The sequence below is a fragment of the Cebus imitator genome, unplaced genomic scaffold (assembly GCF_001604975.1).
Source record: "Cebus imitator isolate Cc_AM_T3 unplaced genomic scaffold, Cebus_imitator-1.0 Scaffold631, whole genome shotgun sequence".
NCBI lineage: Eukaryota > Metazoa > Chordata > Mammalia > Primates > Cebidae > Cebus > Cebus imitator.
The window spans coordinates 107,174-129,494 of NW_016107946.1; the positions used below are offsets into that span (position 1 = coordinate 107,174).

The 22,321-nt window shown below is 35.6% G+C and overlaps 1 pseudogene; it reads left to right on the forward strand.

The window, feature by feature from the left end:
- The window catches only part of LOC108295313, a 60,872-nt pseudogene extending 42,652 nt beyond the window's left edge, over positions 1-18,220 (forward strand).
- Positions 18,221-22,321: the final 4,101 nt, after the last annotated feature.

The window sequence follows — 22,321 nt, forward strand, 5'->3', positions numbered from 1 at the left end:
TTTTTGCTTAGAATTGACTTTGCTATGCAGGCTCTTTTTTGGTTCCATATGAAGATTATGGTTTTTCGAAAAGATCGACAAAATAGACCACTAGCCAGATTAATAAAAGAGAGAATAATCAAATAGATTCAATAAAAAATGATAAAAGGGATATCACCACAGGTTCCACGGAAATACAAACCATCATCAGAGATTATTACAAACAACTCTATGCACATAAACTAGTAAACCTGGAAGAAATGGATAAATTCTTGGACATTTGCATCCTCCCAAGCCTAAAACAGGAAGAAGCCAAAACCCTGAATAGACCAATAATAAGGTCTGAAGTTGAGGCAGCAATTAACAGCCTACCACCCAAAAAAAGCCCAGGTCCAGACGGATTCACAGTCGAATTCTACCAGACACACAAAGAGGAGCTGGTACCATTTCTTATGAAACTATTCCAAACAATCCAAAAAAAGTGAAACCTTCCCAAATCATTTTATGAGACCAACATCATCCTGATACCAAAACCTGGCACAGACTCAGCAAGAAAAGAAAACTTCAGACCAATATCCATGATGAACATAGATGCAAAAATCTTCAATAAAATACAGGCAAACCAACTGCAACAGCACATTAAAATGCTTATCCACCATGATCAAGTAGGCTTCATCCAGGGGATGCAAGGCTGGTTCAACATACACAAGTCTATAAACGTAATTCACCACATAAACAGAAACAAAGACAAAAACCACATGATTATCGCAATTGATGCAGAGAAGGCTTTTGACAAAATTCAACAGCACTTTTACACTAAAAACCCTCAATAAACTAGATATTGATAGAACATATCCCAAAATAATAAAAGCTATTTACAACAAACCAACAGCCAATATCATGCTGAATGGGCAAAACTGGAAACATTCCCTTTGAAATCTGGCACGAGACAAGGATGCCCTCTCTCACCACTTCTATTCAATATAGTATTGGAAGTTCTAGCCAGAGCAATCAGGCAAGAAAAAGAAATAAAGGGTATTCAAATAGGAAAGGAGGAAGTCAAATTGTCTCTATTTTCAGGTAACATGATTGTATATCTAGAAGACCCCATCATCTGAGCCCCAAATCTCATGAAACTGATAAGCAACTTCAGCAAAGTCTCAGGATTCAATATCAATGTGCAAAAATCACAAGCATTACTATATACCAATAGCAGACTTAAAGAGAGCCACATCAAGAATGAACTGCCATTCACAATTGCTACAAAGAAAATAAAATACCTGGAAATACAACTATCAAAGGATGTAAAGGACCTCTTCAAGGAGAACTACAAACCACTGCTCAACGAAATAAGAGAGGACACAAACAGATGGAGAAACATTCCATGTTCATAGTTAGGAAGAATCAATATCGTGAAAATGGTCATACTACCCAAAGTAATTTATAGATTCAACCCTATCCACATCAAGCTACCAATGACCTTCTTCACAGAACTTAAAACTAATTTAATTTGAAACAAACTTTAAATAGCCTCATGTGGCTGATACATATTGGAAAACATAAAGTTAACTTATATAGATATAACACTAAGTATATGAATAAAAATTAAATTTAACTTGGAGCTGACAGGATCTCACTCTGTTGCTCAGGCTGCAGTACAGTGGCATGATCATAGATCACTGCAGTCTCTAGCTACCAGTGGCATGATCACAGTTCACTGTAGTCTCTAGCTCCCAGGCTAAAGGGATCCTCCTTCCTCAGCCTCCCACGTAGCTGTGACTAAAAGAGCACATCACAGCATCTGTATTATTATTATTATTGTAGAAAAGGGCTCTCACTAGGTTGCTTAGGCTGGTCTTGAACTCCTGGCCTCAAGCAATACTCCTGCTTAAGCCTCCCAAAGTACTAGGACATGAGTCTCCATGGCTGGCATTGGAGTTGTTTTCTAAGATGAGAAATTCTTTAAGTTTGTACCGTACAATTCACCAACTCATCTTACATTATTCTGTTGAATATTTTTTAGTGTATGTTAGTGTTATCTCCCCAGATTGTCTGGTGAATTCCTTGAGAGTAATAGCTATGCCTTTTATTTATTTTTCCCTGCTACATGCCTATGCCAGAAAGCCTTTGCACAATCCTGCCCAGTTAGGCTGAAGGCCATTCCTTGTCCATTTGCCATATGACAATATTTCCCTCATGGGTGAACATTTGGATTAGTAAAACTACCATGGTTTAGGCTAATGTTTCACAAGAGGTAATTTATAACAAAGGAAGGAGATCAATTATGTGATATTTTATTTATATAATGACATAAAAATGTTAAGAAAATTTTTACCTTTTTTTGTTTACTGTATAAGTACTTTTTTCAAGAAGTAAAAAAAAACCCTGATACTCAGTGGCCCAAATAAGAATAACAATTAAAAAGTTAAAACTGGGTGGCATCACTGTTGAGCATTTCATGTGTGAGGGAAATGGTACCCTAGGAAAGAGAAAATTGAGGAAAAAAATTTTGGTCCAGAGAACTTCTCTGTTATCAGATCCCCTTTTTGTTTATCTAAGTTGGGGAAAGTATCAAATATATTTGAATCTATTAAGAGTGAATTTATGAACAGAGCAAAGAAAATACATTAGAAACTGTATCTTGTATAGCAGGTGACAATTATAATGGTGTTTTACTACAGAGCCATTCTATTTGATGCCTTTCTCTGAAGACATCACTCACTGTCCACTTATAGCTCTAAAAATAGCCCACAAGGGGGAGAGAATTGTCTAGCCAAGGAAAGTACTTATCCCGTCAACTAAAAACAAAATTTACCTAAGCTATTTTAACTTTTACTTTTTTAGAAAAGCTTATAGGAAAATAACATTTTAGAATGGGAAAAATGGTAGAAATTATCCAATCTAAACTCTCTTCTATTATACAGAATAAACTATATTCCAGAAAATACACATACTTATTTAATGTAACCAAAATGCTTAGCATCAGAGTCAGAATAATACTTTTTTCTTAGTCTGATTTCTAAGTAATAGTGATAAATGTTAAGATTACACTTAATAGTAAATATCTGAATAAATAGAACTTTTAAAACACTCATAATATACAATAAATAAGCAAGATGTATTGGGTAAACAGAAAGTGCTTGCTGCAAGTTACGTGAAAGACCTATCTACCTTATTCTCATTCAAGATGGCCATGTGCTCTAAACATACATTGCAATCCTCTGACCTTAAATTTATTATAAAACAAGGTACGTGTCACTATAAAAGTGTTTAGTCAAGCTTATAAAATTCTAAGAAAATCCAGCTTAATTTTACCAGCAAGTGATTAGGCCTACTAAAGTATGATTTTACTTTTTTCAAAATGAATCAAATCAAACAGCATATACCAAACTTTGATCCATACATTTTTTTCAAGTACAATACTGCCAATAGACAGAAAAAGGAAGACTGACTTCTCTACCATTCTGAAAGCTTCTTGCCTCTGTATCTCCACACTATGTTATTAGATAGCACAGAAACACATAAAAACTATGCTTATAGGTGTCATGGAGACACAGAGCAAAAAGTAATCTATTGCTCAAGTGAGACTTCACAGCTGCTTGAAGAGGCTTTAAGGCCTCCCAGGCTATGCAGGTGAAACAACTTATTTTGCCAAGCAGTTTCCTTTAGGGTCCTCAGCCTTGTATGACTATCTAATCCAATTTTATCTTCAACAGCAGTTATTGATTCAAATCAGACAAATTATTATATACGGAACACGGCCCCGGGAACACCTGCGTCTGGCAAGATAGTACATTTAAATTTCATTCTTGGCAGCTAGAATCCAGGATTTTTAATATGATTTTTATAAATTTAGAAGGTGTGACCACATATAATATTTTGTATTACGAAAAAAAGATCTGAAAAATAGCCATGTTTTTAAAGCCTATAGGGATATGGTGCTGTGACATTTATAATTCTCATTTAGATATAAATAATCAAATATCTAATAATGTAAACACAATAATTTAAAAAACTAAAAGTTCTTTCTGTTTTTGTTTTGTTTTCATAACTTCTATCAATTATGGTTACTTTAGGGAGAAGCTGCAGAACTCCTGATGCCACCATTCCAAAAATACTAACTTTCTCTATCAATATTGTATACCAAATTGTAATGAGTGTTATCTCTTAACATGTTCAAAGCAGAATTTATACTATGCTCTAATTTAGGGTCACTCTTTTACCTTGTGCTCCTTTTTAAATATCATTACTTGAAAAAATATTATTTTTTAGATGAAGTTTAAGCATTGTTTTCTTTAAGGAGGTTTCTTGATTTCCAACTTGGTGTGTTCTCCTCAATATTTAATCCATGAGCCTTTATTGCAAATCTGTCTAGTCACATACCTTTGCTTTTGTTTGGAGTTGTTCTTTTTCATCCTTTTCCCTACCTTTGATTTTAAGTTCCTCCAGGAAATAAATTAGGTTCATCTATCTTTGTATTTCTTATCTTGTTTTCACATTTTGGCAACTATAACAAGTAACATCTAAATAATTGTCAATATAGGCTTGGTTGTAGAAATAAATTAATTAATGAACAAAATGAAAATATCTCATAGTATGAAACACCATATCGAAAACCACATAGTTACTAAATTGTGTCTCACAAGGTTTCATAACATATTTAGACTTCTTGTCCTACCGTCAGCTTAGCAATATTTCATATTCATCAAAACAGAGAATTGAGAGAAAAATATTACTACTGTGATTTATTTAGCTTGTCCTTAATATAAAAGGGGATTATTAAGCTATTAGAAAAACATAAAATTTAAATTTTTATTTAACAATTCATTGAAAATCAATCAAGCTTAATAAGATTTGTCAGAAAATGGCATTAAATGGTACAATTGTGCTAAATATTTTTAAGTGAGGCCTGCAAACATACATTTTAAGTTATATTGGAATATTTTGAATTTGTCACTGAATAAAACTGAATATTCCCTCAGTTTTATTTGTCATTTTGGAAATCATTCAAAGGTTTAGTCTCACAAAGGGAATGAGAAGGAAGACAAGCAGGAACAGAGGAAAAACTAAGTAAGTCTGACATGTAAAAGACTAGCTCTGAGATACTGATCTCAGATTGAGACCAGCATAATACAACAAATATTACAATTGAGTCACACAAATGTTTTTATTTCCTATTACATATAAAAGTTATGTTTACATTATATTTTATTATAAGTGTGCAATAGCAGTATGTCTTAAAAAGTATATACCTTAACTGAACTGTATTTTATTACTGAAAATACTAATAATCACCTGACCCTTAGGCCAAGCATAGTATTTCTGCTGGTGGAGGATCTTACATTGATGGCTGCTGACTGATCATTGTGTTGGTTGAAGGTTGGGGTGGCTGTGGCAATTTCGTAAAATAACAGTGAGGTTGTCACATCAATTGACTTTTTTCTTTCATGAAAGATTTCTCTGTAGCATATCATGCTGTTTGAGAGAATTTACCTACGGTAGAACTCACCTCAATGTTGGAGTAAATTCTCCCAGACTTTATCATATTTTATTAACATAGTCTAAATCATTTGCTGTCATTTTAACAAGGTTCATATGTCTTCACCAGTAGTACATTCTCTCTTATTAGATCATTTTCTTTGGTCATCCATAAGAAGCAACTCTTTATCCATTCAAGTTTTATAATGAGATTTTAGAAAGTCAGTCACATCTTCAGGCTCCACTTCTAATTCTAGTTCTTTTGCTATTCCCACCACATCTGTAGTGATTAACATATCCTCTATTAAAATTTTGAACACCAAAGTCAATTCTGAGGGTTCGAATGAATGTCTTCCAAATTCCTGTTAATGTTAATATTTTGTCCTTTTCTCATGAATCCTGAATGTTCCTAATGACATCTAAAATGGTGAATCTTTTTCTGTAGGTTTTCAATTTACTCTACCCAAATCCATCAGCAGAATCATTCTCTATGGCAGGAATAGCCTGAACAAAGGGTATTTCTTGAATAATAGGAATTGAAAGTCAGAATTACAGCTTAATACATGGACTGAAGAATTGGTGTTGTGTTAGAAAGCAGGAAATCATGACTTGTTTCTTATACATCTTCACCAGAATTCTTGGATGACCAGATGCAGTGTTGGTTAGCAGTAATATTTTGGAAGGAATCTTTTCTTCTGAGCAGTAGGTCTTAACATTGGATTTAACAGATGTGCCGTCATTCAGGTTTTGTTATTCCATTTCTAGAGCAGAATGTAGATTTAACATAATTCTTAAGGGCCCTAAGATTTTCAGAATGGTAAATGACTATTGGTTTCAACTTAAAGTCAATATTTGTATTAATCCCTAAGAAAAGAGTCAACCTGCCACTTTAAACTTTGAAGCCATACATTGACTTTTCCTCTCGAGCTATAAAGTCCTCAATGACATTTCTTTCAGCATAAGGCTGTTAGATTTGCACTTTTATGTTATAGAGATGGATCATTTCCTGAACTCATAAACCAACCTCTCTTAGATTCCAACTTTTCTTCTGAAGCTTCGATACCTCTATTTTCAAAGATTTGAAGAGAATTAGGGTCCTGCTCTGGTTTAAGGTTTGGCTTAAGGCTTTGACACTAAAACTTTCTTCATATCAGCAATAAAGTTGTTTCATTTGTTATCATTTGTGTGTTCACTGGAGCAGCACTTTTAATTTCCCTTATGAGCTTTCCTTTTGCATTTACAACATGGATAACTGTTTGGTGCAGGAGGCCTACCTTTTGGTCTATCTTGGCTTCCAACATGCCTTTCTCACTAAACTTAATCATTCATCACTTTCAAATTAAAGTGACAGACATGCTACTCTGCCTTTGACTTTAACATTTAGAGGCCAGTGTATGGTTATTAACTGACTTAATTTCAATACTGTTGTGCATCAGGGAATAGGGAGATCAGAGAAGAATAAGAGAGATGGGAAGAACACGTGATAAGTGGAGCAGTCAGAACATACACATTTAACAATTCATTTTCCTGTCTTATATGTGCATAGTTTTTGGCTTTCCAAAACAATTGCAATAGTAACATCAGAGATCCCTGATCACACAGATCATCATAGCAGATATAATAAACACTTCTGAAACATTCCAAGAATTACTAAAATGTTATACAGAGATACACAATGAACATATGCAGTTGAAAAAAATGATGCTGATAGACTTGGTTGACACAAGTTTGTCACAATTCTTCAATTTATGAAAAATACAATATCTTCATAGGGCAATAAAATGAGGTGTGTCTACATTCTCTACAATCAAGTGGAATAGAGAAAAATGAGAATTCTTTTCACAGTTGTAATATATAAATTAAACTATTCATAAATTTTAATGTGGCATCGACAATATGAATGGGATAGATGCTACCTGTTTATGAGGGTAGTGTCATAGGAACTCAAATAAGAAAAAGGAACAATAGTGTAAGAAATAGTTCTATACCACTATTTACTTGTATCATTCGTTATTTTCTATATCTATTATCTAAGGCTTTCTTCACACCAAAATAAAAGAGTTGTGTAGTTGTGACTAAGATTTTATGTCTATAAGTCCAAAAACATATACTATTTGACCTTAACAGGAAAAAAAAATTGACATCCCCATCACAGAACATGTGCTCAGTAAGTCAGATAAGTAATGTTTTATAAGGAATCTTCACAGCTTCAAACCAAGAGGGAACACAAGAAAACGTCTGAGAAAGGGCTCTGTGCTAATATGCTATATATTTTGTTTGATGATAAAAAATATGCATGTTGTTTACTTCAGGAAGTAATAATATGTATCTCAAATTAGGATCTCTAAAAGCAGTGCCTGAGACAGAAATTTGGGTACTAGTTATATATTAAAGGATAGCTTTTAATAAAATAATATACAGTCTGAAGTGGGTGAGGGGAAAAGGGAAGGGTCAAGCAAGGATATTAATTATAATAAAGGATAGCCTTGGCTGAATCTACCTTGGAGGATGAGGTCTCTGGAATAGAAATCTTGCTGTGGTGTTTTGTCCCTTTGAGAGAAAGGTGCCCCTATATCAGTCGTTCAAGGATGGATACTGCCCCAGTATGAGTAGGTGGGTGCAAAACACTCCAACAAAGTTGGCTTCTGCTAGCTGAAGCAATTATCTAGGAAATGGGGTAGCTGTGAGCCATTAGCAGCAGCACTTACAACAGCTAGGGGATAGGTACATTGGCCTGCTGTCAGGAGATCCAGTGGAGAACCAACAGCATCTACTACAGAATCTTACTCAAATAACAGTCTACTAAATGTCTACTGGATTTCAGTCTTGATAACTACCAAATGATGCATCCAGAATGATCCTTCCAAAGTGCAAACCCCAGCAACTATTTGATTAGAAACCTTTGAGAGTCCTCTTAGGATATCTGTTAAGTCACCCATGACCTGGCCTCTCTAGATACTCATTACTTATTCATGACCCCAAATAGCATTTTCTATGTACAAATCCTAATTTATTTCGTTTACTAGTCAAGTATAAAAATAATTGAATTTCCCTAAAAATGTTATGCTGTCTTATTACTTAGCATTTTCGCCCATGCTGAACCTGTGTAAATATGTTGACATATACACTGAAAAATTCAGTGCCCCTCCTACCCTCATGTGACCACTTCAATACAGGAACTGCTGAGACTTAAATATTAAATTCCTACTGGCTTTATTCAAACAAAATACGGTAGATTGGGAAAAAAAAAGATAAATACTCTGCAGCTCCACTTACCAAGAAGTCAAGTTTATCTATGTTAAAATCTCTTGAAACTTGGCAAGGCTATGACTTGCTTAGGCCAGTGGAACAGTAGAAAACCTGATGCAAGTAGATATTTAAAGTTCTGGCACAATGAGGCTTTGTAACTCTAGGGCTACCAAGTGAATGAGTCTAGGCAAAGCTAATGTAAAATAAAAGAACACAGAGAGCAAAGACCAAGTTGGTCCCAGATGTCTCATCCACCATAACCAGCCAGTCACAGCTGGCCCACCATTCAACTGCAGATGCATGAGAATGAGATAATCTCTGCCTGGTTCAAATCAGAATTGCCTAGTGAACCCAGCCCAAATTACCAAACTACAGAATCATAAAGTCAATTTTTAGCCACTACTTATTTTGGCAGTTATCCTATAGAGAGAGTTGTCCTAAGATGCTCCACTCCTTTATAAGGTTCTATTAAGTATACCCAAAATATTGAGAAGCCCTTTAAGCTGGAGACAAAAAGAAGTTAAAGTAAAAAATTAGGAAAGAATGTACTTAGATACTGAGTAAGTTACATTATTTCTTTGAGAAGGTTTGTCTTCCCATGATGTATGGGCGGACCTGAGAGATGACAGAGTGATACTGCTAGGTAAGAAGGAGTGGACACATATAGTTCCCAGGGATCCCCAAGAGCCGCATAGAGTATAAATGTCATCAGTTTTCCCATGAGCAAGCCAGGAACATCAGTTAGAAACATGGATTGGTTTTCCGGTCACTAGAGAAGCTGCCAAATAAAGCAAGAGGACCTCGGAAACCTAAGGCTGTGCTGTGAACAATCTGTAAGGTGTTGGAAGACAGAAACAAATCATTCATATCAGGAAGCTGCTCAGGTCATCCAGGAGGATAGCTGTTCATATTCTCCACAGTAGAGCCAGAAGTAGAAACCATACCACATGAGTCAAGGAAAAGAACCCATGAACTGTGCAAGGACGAAAATTAAACCAGATCCAAAAACATACAGAATCTTGGGCTCCTCCTTTCTCCCCAGGAGTCCCTGGTTGTGACTGAAGTCAACATTGTCAGAGTCAGTGATCAGATCATTCCTCTCAGAAGCCACCAAAGACCAAAGACATAAATCAAATGTGCCACATAGACACTTGAGTTATCTCCCTGTCCCCTCAGTAAGTTGGCCAGAGGACTTGTTAGGATTATTCATTCAGAATAGGCAGTGAGGAAGAAGTGTGGGAAGAAAAGGTGCTGAGAGAGGGAGCTTTTACTAGTGGATGAGGTAGTAACCAGAAACTCCTAAAGCCTTTACTCAGGAAAGGGAAAAAGTAAGTTGAACTTGAAATTACTGGAATAACTGCAGGCAACACTGATACCTTTGCCACTACACAGGAAATATTAAGAGTTCCTAATCGTGCTGGGCATGGTGCCTCACTCCTGTAATCCCAGTACTTTGGGAGGCCAAGGCAGGTGGATCACTTGAGGTCGGGTTCACAACCAGCCTGGCCAACATGGTAAAACCCCATCTCTACTAAAAATACAAAACTATTAGCCTAGCCGGGCATGATGGTGTGCGCCTGTAATCTGATCTACTTGGGAGGCTAAGCCAGGAGAACTGCTTGAACTCAGGAGGTGAAGGTTGCAATGTGCCAAGATCGCACCACTGCACTCCAGCATGGGCAACAGAAAAAGACTTCCTCTCAAAAGAAAAGAGTTCCTAATCAAAGTAAATATAAGCAATTATACAATGAAGTTGATTTTATTTTTGTACATATCTGATTTGTAACTTTAAGTTATATATTTTATATCAGCAATACTTTTACCTTGTTTTCATGCAGTATAATTTCTAACTGTACTTACAGAATGTAACCATAACACTCATTATACTGCTTGATAAGCCAATCTGTGGCAATAAACTGTAAGTTATTTGTAAGCAAGGGACTACATCGTTTATCTCTGTAATTTCATTTTCTGTCACGGCATTTGACACAGTTGATACCTAATAAATATCTTGCTAAATGATTGAATGAGTGGATAAACATGAAACATCAAGAAAATTTTAGTTAAATATTAAGTCTAAGTTTCCATAGTGTTGTGAATACCCGAAAGCTAAGGAAATTTAAAATAAAATCATTATTGGAATTTTTCCTGGAATTCCAACAAAAATAACAGTAATAACACAAAATTTATTGCCACTTCCTGACACGGTGCTAAGGACTTTATCTATATTATCTATAGGTTCACAAAAACTCCTTTCAGTTAATCCTTATCCCTATTTTTATGTAAGATAACAGTTTGAAGTGGCAGAGTCAAGGGCTTTGATTATAATGCAAGTGGTTTGACTCTAAAATGTGTGCATCTGTTTTCAGCTAACCTATTTTCCACATTGTTCCCATTGTTTTTCATTCCTAAAATCTATTATCCTTCACGCAATCAAACCTGGGAACTGAAATTCCATCAATCTCATTAATTCCATCTGGTTCTCACAAACGGTATGGTAAAGAATCATACCAAATATCAGAGTTCTTCCAAAAGAGTTATTTGAGTTTGTTTGTGCCAATTAATATAGTTCATACAAGAAAAAAGTAGTAATTTAAGAATGGAAGCCTTCTAAGCTCTATGAAACTGTTCATAAGAAACATTTGCAGGTAATCATCATTACTGCCACATAATAGGCATTGGTGTTTACTATATAAATTAGCTTACCATCATCAGATAAATGAAGTTACTTCATTGCCTCTATAATTAAGTGGAAAGATGGCATAATAGGAAAGTACTCTCTTGCTCCTTTGGTTTGCAAAATTCAAAATGCTGAACTTGATCAATTTGCTTCCAATGACCAAAAACTTTAGTTGCAATAACATTCATAAAATGTATACCTGACAATGTTACAGTCATGCAAGCATAATATTTCTTTTATCTTGTTTACACTTGGAAGGTAAAAGAGATAAAAATTGTCAGAAAATCTCAGCAGTTCACATAAATTTATCTCTTCTTAAACATCTTTTCCTACAACATAACAGAAACACAGAGCATCATGCTGTATTTTATTGACATTGTAAATAGTGATTTTTAAAGATTTCTGGCTTAATGATTTCTCTCTCCTGTTGCTTTCCACAAGTTTCAGGAATAACATAAGAATATATACAGTCAAATATTTATTCCTTCTACCCCCTGGACCATACAATATGTCTTCAATGTTATCCTTCAAAACATCGTGTTAGACTGTGAACATAGATGACAGCCTTAAACAAAACAAACCACCCCCATCCACCAGAAAAAAAAAAAATACATCTAAAGCAAGGATTTGTAAAGTCATTGTAAATAAAATTCCAAGTGGTCATTATTGAATACTAGGGATTCTGGTGCATGGGTTTTAGGCAACATACAGAGATTCACTACATATGCCTTTGAATATGCATACTTTTTCTTTAGTGTGACAGCAATCACCTGACATGGATGAACTTTGAACCATGTTCAAATACAGAAAGATGTTCTTAAATGTGGCCAACTGAATACAAGATTCTGTGGTCATGATAGTGATTATTATATTTGCTATTGCCTATATATTTCAGTACAACCAGGAAATATCAGAACTTGAAATATTTTCTATGTCATGCTAGAATTTAAGTTCCACATGTATATAAACTATTAGTTAGCTCACCAATGTATCCCAAGCATGCAGAATATAGCCTGACAGGTAACAGGTGTTAGTGAATGGATGAATATGTAAGATAGATTCTGGCGATTTTCTATACTGCTGAGGTGTTAGGGGTTCTCTTCTCCTTGAGTTGTTAAAATTATTTGCTGCTCTGTATATTCTGTCATAAACATAACAGAGGTCAGCATAAAATATCTATTGAATTGTATTTTATAGGCATTAACAGGAGCAGGACAAATATTTGGAGAAATTTTGCAGCATAGGACGAGAGTCTGAACAGCTATTAGAGTATAATTTTAGGTAGAATGCAAATCAGAATGCTGTGCTTGGGGACTGCTCTTGCTTTTAGGCTTTCCTATAATGCCAGTTGTTCACATTCACAGTCCTCTTCAAGAGGAGTGAATTCTGTGTGTCAATTTGAGACAACCAGTGAGCTTAAAACAAAAACGATTGACTTTTGTCCTTTCTTTATTTCAAAAATCTATTCTTCCTTTTATTTTACTGCCTATTATCAGTAACATATTCAGCATTAGAATTTCAGTTATGAATATCCAGTGTGTATTTTAAAAATTCAAATAACTGATACGTTGATCAAATCTTCAACTTGTATATCAGAACATTAAGGATATAAGCTGAAGTCTGTTCTCTCTCCAACCTCACCGACCTCATATAATACACACACACAAACATATATAAATGTAAACAAATCTCATAAATATATAAAATAGGTTTGTGTATATAAATACACACAATGTATATATAAATATATAAAACGTATATATATATGAATATATAAGAGTGTGTGTGTGTGTGTGTGTGTGTGTGTGTGTGTGTGTAACACTTTAGGAAAAAAATGTAATGCTTGTTTTTCAAAAGGAGACTCAGATTTTTAAATACAAATCCCATTCCTTTGAAGAAGGGTTAGTTGTATTTCCTATTTAAATTTAAAGTGCAATCACCTATTAAGAAAAATAATTTTCCTTTAAATAAAATACAATTCTTATTAAAGTATACTTGAAGAAATCTAAATGAATAAAACTGTAAATGAACCAATTACCTTCTTCTTTTATTAAAGATTAGGTAGACATCCCAGAGAGCATTAAGCTTAAATTTGAACAAATTATTGAAACTTGATCAGCAATTTGAATGGAAATGGAGTGTGTGGAAAATTGTACAATGTAAAAAGCTAGTATTTTTTTTTGTACTTTTGGGGGGAACTATGTAGCAGTTTTTATTACATATATTTTTGCATTATTACCTACTGCAACAAGTCAGAGGAATATAATGTTTCATGCAGGGTGATGACACTGTGAGACAGCAGTCATAAAAAACAGAAGTGAAAGCATACTTTCGGCTTCTGAATAAAATGTCTTTCTGCTGATTCAGAATGAGCATCAAAGCTCCACTTTGAGAAATCATATCTTTGAACTACTGTATATGGAGTAGAGTAAATATGGCCTTATCTGGGTTCAGTTTTCAAATAAAAGTTAAAATAAAAATAAAATCATCCATGCATTTCTAAATCAAATTATGTCATATTATCCTCTCACCTTTTTTCCTTTTCACCAATGTACCACGAATTGAAAATTATTTTGTTGTCATGAACTCATATTTATGAAATGCAAAATAACAAAGAAGGAATGCCATAAGGCGGGCTTAACGCTTATTTTAAAAACACAGCAAATAAAAATAAACACCAAAACTTTAATTTTCTTTGTCAGAAATTCAGACATATTAAAATTGTATTTTAATGTGATCTAATTGTTTTTATACAGACTTTTTGATATTTACTTATCTGTGGGAAGTTTTAGAAGGAACTATAGTTTTTTTCACAATTATATGAATAATTTTGTCCATACTCCTAATCCTTCTCCATTAATTATCATTGTGTATTTAAATTTTTGTTAATTCTTGAAGTTAGGGTTTTCACACTCCTCTCATGCATATGAAAGCCTACTGAATTTGAGATCAGTGTATACAACTACTTATTATGCATCCACAACTTGAATTCCTTAAACCCAAAACCCAACTATATATCTGAGTTCATTATCTTTTCAATCAAACCAATCTTTGTTCTGTCATCTGTTCAGATACTAAAGCCAAAATCTAAAAAGGTGTAGCCAGTCCTTGCCAAATTCTCTTTCCTTGACAGCCCCACAGTTAGCCTCACATCAAGTCCTGCCAACATCACCTATGTATTTAAGAACTTCTCTCCATCTCCATTCTTACTACTTGTATCCAAACTATTGTCTCATTTTTTCTGTATTGATGCAACATCCTCATACATTCCTGAATTTATTTTTACCCTTTTCAGCTTCCTTTATAGCTAGTTAGATTTTTAAAATGACAACCTAAACATGTCCCCTCACTGCACAAAAACATTAAGCTGATCTCAGTGTTATTAGCAAAAAACCCCAAAAATTATTACATGAAAGGTTCTGCACAATATGGTCACTGACAAATTATGTCTCTTCATTTCAGGTTACTATAATGCTCCAGTTTTTAATAAAATATATGGACATTTACACATATATACCTATGTGTTTGTCTCTCATCTCTTGCACTTAAGGACAGAGAACTTGCAGTTCTGACCCTAGCCTGCCTTCTCCAGCCTCTAGCCCAACTGGTTCCAAATGAATTATAAAAACACAGAGAGCAAGATTACCAGGCTATGCATAAAAGAAAAAAGTAAAAATTATATAGCAATGGTTAATTCTGATAGCCTTAACTAAGAGAAAACGAATAATGTATTTGGCAACTGAACAAAAGTCACTTGGTGATGAGAAATTCATTTATTTATTTATCCTTGAACTCAAAATGCATTTCCTAAGAGTAGATAGTGTTTTGGAAACTCAGTTGCCAAAAAAGAACGCATTCACTAGTGTAACATATAAACATAAATATATCATTGAATCAAAGTGAAAGATGTTTCAATGGAGAAATTCAGAAGAGACACTGAAAGCATAAATAATAAGGGAATCCTGCACAGCATTTGAGAAATATTTAAGAATTTGCCCATAGAAATTTTGCTAGTTAATTCTGTATGAAAAAAATCCTGAATGTTTGGTATAGAAAAAATAAATAAGTAATGATTAAATAAAGTATGATCTAGTCATAGTAAGAAATACTCTGGAACCATTATACAGACAAGGTAGATGGGTAGCACTGACCTGGAAAGACATCAGTGGCATTTTGCTTAGCAAAAAAGAGAAAGTTGCAAAATAAAATATATGAGCTTATATGCACATAAATTGTGTGAATGCAATTTAAATGGTCTAAAAGGTAAACACAGCATGCACCAAAATGCTAACAATGGTTAACTTCGAGGAAGAGATGTCTCAAGGGAACACTAATTATTGCATGCAATATATTATTTTATTGTTTGTGCTTCAGTATATGCATTGTTTTTGCTTTGGTATTTGTGAAATAATTTTTCTAAAAATAAGTTAAAGCTGCTCACATATTGGGTTGGATATAGAGGGAGGAGTACATCATTTGTAGATTTGACTTTTGTCTGCATTTGTTCTGTACTGTCCTATGGCTAATTATCTCTTTATGTGCCCAGTGAGATAGAAAACAAACACAAAAACGGCGTGCAGTTTCAGAAAGACCACTACGGTGAATATCATGTTGTTTGAACTTTACAAGAATGAGACCATTAAATAATTTTTTTTCAATAATAGTTACTTGAACCATAATAGAATAGCCCATAGATTATTAAAAGGCAATGTAAACATTTTTTGCAATACATTTTTTATCTCCGAAGTTGAAATACATAAATTTTAAAACTGAAGACTAATTTTTAAATGTTCCGAAACTAATTAATATAAAGTTTTGTTTATATTTAAAGACAAAAAGATTTTTACCAGAGGACAAATACAGGCTCACGGAGAAAGTGGCGCTGTCAGTCCGCGGCGCTCGTGGGCTCCTCAACGTGGAGGCACGGGGGGCCTTGAGAAGCAGCAGCAGGAACGCAGCTCACCGGCCAACCACATCACTGGAAGCAAAGCAGGTAAGAAGCTCCAGCTGAGCACGGCTGACACGAGGCGGCCGTGCTTCCTGATGGGCATTTATCCTCATGATCACAAACACAGGAATAGATTAACAACGGTTCTACTGCGGCCCAAACTTTTCATCTTATTGAAGACACCGGGTTTCTCCTTCAAGAACCCAACGTCAACAAGTTCCGGGAATACAAGCCCCGGAAGTTGTATGGGAAGAGCGAGGGGAACGCGGAGGAACATCTAAAGGAAAATAAGGCCGACTAGAAACATGACCACATCATCAAGGAACGGTACCCCACATCCACTGACGCCTGGGGGAACCTGGGCGCCGCCTTTTCCGTATAATTCCCTCTTTTCCACCTTTCCCGGGACTGGCGAGTGCCATGTGCGGACCATTCGGCTGTGCCGCGGGCTCGCAGTGGAATTCACACATTACATCATCGCTGCCTGTTGCCCTGCGCAAAGTCTTCCTGTCCATCAAAGGCATTTATTACGAGGCTGAGATGCTGGAGCAGCCCATCGTGTGGATCACCAGCCGTGCTTTCTCCCAGGACCACTCAACAGACGTGGATTACAGAGGAACGGCCACCTTTCCCTAGTTCTATACCACCCGCTGGGCTTCGTCAATGAACTTCAGCCTCCACCAGTCGCTAAACGTTCACTATTCCCTCAAGCTGAGGGTCAGGCCCAAGCAGAGGCGAAGATCAGTGAGGGCACCTACATGCTGGGCTCGTAGAACCCAATGGAGAAACTGACAGCCCTCTGTGCCAGCTTGGCCCACATGGTGCTGGCTGCCACAGAGGAGGAGGCAGAGGTGGACGAGTTTCCCGCTGATGGGGAGATGGTTGTGCAGGAGAGGCCCACAGGAAGAAGTTGGAAGTGCAGGAGAAGCACAAGAAGCTTTTTGAGGGCTTGAAGTTCTTCCTTAACCAACAGGTGCCCTGTGAGGCCCTAACCTTCGTCATCAGGAGTTTTGTGGGGGGGGCATACCCTGGGACAAGCCGTTGTGCATCGGTGCCACCTATACAGCACCCACCAGATTGTCGACTGGCCTGGGCAGCAGACCTCCATTATTGGCAGACACTACATGCAGCCCCAGTGGGTGTTTGACTTCATAAACGCCAAACTCCACTTCCCTGTAGCAGAGTACTTCCCTGCAGTGCAACTACCCCCACACCCTTCACCCTTTGTGACTAAGGAGGAAGGTGACTACATCCCACCTGAGAAGTTGAAGCTTCTGGAGAGGACCCAGTGAGCTTGAATGAGTAAGTAGAGAAGGAGGAGGAAGACAACAAAGGTGATGGTGATGAAGGTGGGGGAATGAAGAGGAGGCTGGTTCAGAAAAGGAAGAAGAGGCCTGGCTGGCAGCTCTGGAGGAAGAGAGGATGTAGAGGAGGAAGCCCAGGGTGATAGCAGGACCCATGAAGCTGAAGGAGAAGCAGCAGCTGGCCCAGGAGGTGGAGATAGAGAGGCCAAGCCTTGGATGTTTGACTTCATAAACGCTAAACTCCACTTCCCTGTAGCAGAGTACTTCCCTGCAGTGCAGCTACCCCCACACCCTTCACCCTTTGTGACTGAGGAAGGTGACTACATCCCACCTGAGAAGTTGAAGCTTCAGGAGAGGACCCAGTGAGCTTGAATGAATAAGTAGAGAAGGAGGTGCTTGGCCTCTCTGTCTCCTCCTCCTGGGCCAGCCCTTATGATAATGAAGAAGCCAGAGAAGAACCTGTACCTGAAGATCATGTTTGGCAAAGGTGAAAATGTCAAGAGGCCAAAAGCTGCCGAGTAGCAGAAAGCCCATAAGGCAGTGAGATCTGAGAAGAAGGCTGAGAGGTCAAGGCCAGTTTGAATGCCAGTGGCCCCTCAGAGGGCTGAAGCCAGCTCCCTAGCCACTGGAAGTGGCAGAAGCAGGCCAGGAGACCTAAGTGTGGTGACAGACCAGAGGCACTTCTCTTCTCTTCCTTCCTCCAGCCAGTCCTGGCCCCTCATGCTCTCCGGCTAGGCTGGTGGGCAGCCCTGGCCTCCTTTGGATGGAGCTCCCCTGCTGGTGCCTGAGCAGACAAGAGGCCTCTATGGCCAGCCTAATCCTGTGCTCCCAGAAGCAAGTGACACGAGGTGCAGGGGCCTGACCAGCTCCCTCACATGCTGTCCCCATTCACCCTGGCTTTCCACAGCTCCCTCCCACACAGTGAGTTCCATGATTCTCAGGGTGCTGTGATGGATTGAGGGTGTGGTAGCAATAGTTATTAAACATCTGGACTTTTGTAGCCAATTACAAAGAAAAGAAATAGATTCACTAAAAGTAAGTCATGTGATTTATTAATCCAATTAATTTAATTCATTTCTCTGTTATTGAAGTATAACAAACCTGTAGCATATTGTACCTCTTAAAGAATAGAGTGCAATAAAAGGGTACAATAAAAGTTTAAAAAAATCTAAGCACCTATGTAACCATAATGAAGATTGAGGTAAAAAAAAAATTATATCTGTATTAGATGAATAGGAAAAAAAATTATGTGTGTGTGTATGTGAGTTTATTGGGTGCAACAGTAAGAAAACTAAATTTTACCTTAGCCACAAAATAGTTGATTTTCTATCAAACTCTGCAGTTAACTAAAATAAGTTATTAAATATATTATTTAAATATGTTGGAAGAAATTGCGTCTAGTCATACAAATTTGCACGTCAAATGGGATAGCCATGTGAAATTACTGAACTAAAAAAAATATATATATACACATTTGTTTAATAAACTTAAAATTTAAATTAAATACAAGCAATGCATATTTGTAGTTTCTAATAAAAATACAAAAACATTAAGTATGGTGATTAAGTATTTTTAAAAGATTAAAATATGGGAAATATTTAGTAAAAAAAACTAGTTTGTCTTGGCACATATACCCACCAAAAGAATTATTTTTGAAATGCATAAACTACTAAGTTAATCTCAAATGTGCATCTGAAATCTAAAGAATAAATTAGCTAAAAATAAACAAATTTTTAAAAAGATTGTCTTGAATTGAAAGTGTTGTAAAGATCAAATAATTCTAATAAATAGGACATTATAAACATTACAAGGACATCAGAAGTTTGATATAATTATTAATTTTATGGCTATATCAAAACTATGCAAAAGCTATGCAAGCAAGTTATAAAACAAATATTTTCATAAGTACAAATAAAATAATCAAACCAGAACTAACCTAAATAGTCTCAAAACAAATATTTTAATTAGATGTTCAGAATTATACAATTAGTTCTGTTGCTAAGAATGTCCTTTATTATGTAATTCATTGCTGGAAAATGATGAGTCATGCTGTCCATATGATGTTTTGGTCAGTGATTAACTGCATATGTGACAGTGGTCCTATAAGATTATAATGAAGCTGAAAAATTCCTCTTGCCTAGTGACAATGTAATTGTCAGATTGTTGTAGCAAAAACTTACGGGCTTGTGGTGATGCTAGTATAAACAAATCTACTGCTCTGCCAGTCATGTAAAAGTATAACACATACAGTTAGGCACAGTACATAATATTTGCAAATGAAAATAAATGACTATGTTACTGATTTGTGTACTTACTATACTATGATTTTTATTGTTATTTTAGAGTATACTCCTATTTATTTGGAAAAAAAATAAGTATTGAATAACCTCAGACAAGCCGTTCAGGAGGTCTTTCAGAAGAAGGCATTGTTATCATAGAAAATGATAGCTCCATGTACGTTCTTGCCCCTGAAGGGTTTCTACTAGAGAGACAAGATTTGGAGTGGGAAGACAGTGACATTCATAACCCTGATCCTATATGGGCCTAGACTAATGAGTATGTGTGTTAATTTTTAACAGGAAAGTTTAAGAAGTAAAAGATTCAAAATAGAAAAATACTTATAAGGAAATACAGAAAAAAATTTGTGTAACTGTACAACATGTTTGTGTTTTAAAGTGTTATTGTAAAAAAGGCAAAAGAAAAAAATTAAAGAGTTTGTAAAGAAGTTGCAAAAGCTAAGTTTAATTTATTATTAAACAAAGAAAGTGTTTTTTGAATAAATTTAGCCTCAGTGGACAGTATTTATAAATTCTACAGTAGTGTAAATTAGTGTCCTAGGTCCTCACATGCACCCACCACTCACGGACTGACTCAGAGCAACATCTAGTCCTACAGTTCCCATCCGTGGTAAGTGCCATATACATATTTACCATTTTTCATCTTCTATATTGTATTTTTACTATATCTCTTCTATGCCTAGATATGTTTAGATTCACAAATACCATATACAGCTTTGTAGCTGGGAGCAACAGGCTATACCACGTAGCCTAGTTGTATGGTAAGCTATATCATCTATGTTTGTGTAAGTACACTTCATGATGTTTATACAAGCAAGGAAGTCATCCAGGTATTCATTCCTCAGAACATGTCTCTGTCACTAAGTGATCCATGATTGTGCTTGTATGTGAGTGCATATGTATGCATGTGTGTGTGTGTATATATAAATATATATGTGTGTGTGTATATATATATATACACACACACATATATATATAATTACCATACACTGATAATATAATTTCACATTTCTAATAAGAAATCTATGAACTCTAATACTGCTTGCTTTTACCTTCTCCTTTCATTTGTTTTTACCTTCAAGCTGATAGCTGAATTTATTCTCTTTACTTTTTTTTCTTTGAAGATTAAAGACATGCCTAGCTTTGTACTGCAATTGCCTGGACAGTTGACAGCCCATTAAACTGAAGTCATACAAGCTGTACATTTTAACGCCTGGATTCCAAAGTGCAATCAAAATGACTTTTTTTATATGTAAGAGCAGTGCACTTCTGAAATATTTGTAGATGGATACATAACAGTTTCATAAAACCCTCTTGGCTTTTTGCCTTTTTAGAAAACATTGAAGTCAACTAAACTGATTAGTCTTTTTTAAGTTGGGAATTCTGGAGAGATTTTAGTGCATATAAAACAGGTAATTCTAGTTTATTATTAACTCTAAATTAACTTTAAGAGTATATATGCAGTAACTGAATAATTCTGTATTGACTACAGCATTGCCTAGTAATGATTGAAAGCCGTCACATCAAAGAGGTAACAAATTTAAAAATAAGTCAGTAAAAACATGGAGATGGTCTAGTCTAAAATTATATTCTCAAGTCTGTTATCTTCATTCTTAACTCATGACATTTATCTTTTTATTATATATTAAAGAAAATAATGTCATTCTATATATATATATATAATTTAAATATCCTTTATACCATATTTTACCTATTAGGGAAGGTATTTTTCTACTACATATCCCAGATTCTCCACCTCACAGACACTTACAAATCAAGACACTTAACATGTAAAAAATCATGCCTTAATGTTGTAGGACAAGAAGTTTGCTTCCTGGTATATCCGTCCTACTCCCTTTAGCAATGCTTCAGTTGGAAATTAAATCAGCAATAGAAAAAAGTCAAATGTGTAAAATTCTGATGCGTTCCTAAAGTAAGGATAGATATCTTTTTTAGCATGGAGTTAGCTTTTATTCTCTAATTATCCTCACATATAGCAATTATAAACCAGTGGAGAACTAACAAAACTTTCCCAGAAATATTCTGAAATTTGCGTTTTTCGAAATCCATGATTCTCCCTAATGTAAGGATACATTTTTAAATGGAAACATTTTTTTTAACACCCCTTAACCAAGAAATCCCTATTTTAAAGATGGTCGAAATATACATCCTAAACAAGAGCTCGCCCAGATCACTGTGTGTAACAGTGATGGATGCTTGTTTTTATATGGTCAGATTGCTTATTCAGATCTGAGCAAAATAGCAGTGTATTCTACCTCTCTTCCACTTAGACTCCCTAAAGTAAGAATAAATTGCATTGCCCTTTATGTGCATATTTTTCACTTAGAAGCAGCCTGCATCAATTCAAAAGTGTTAAATTTTCATG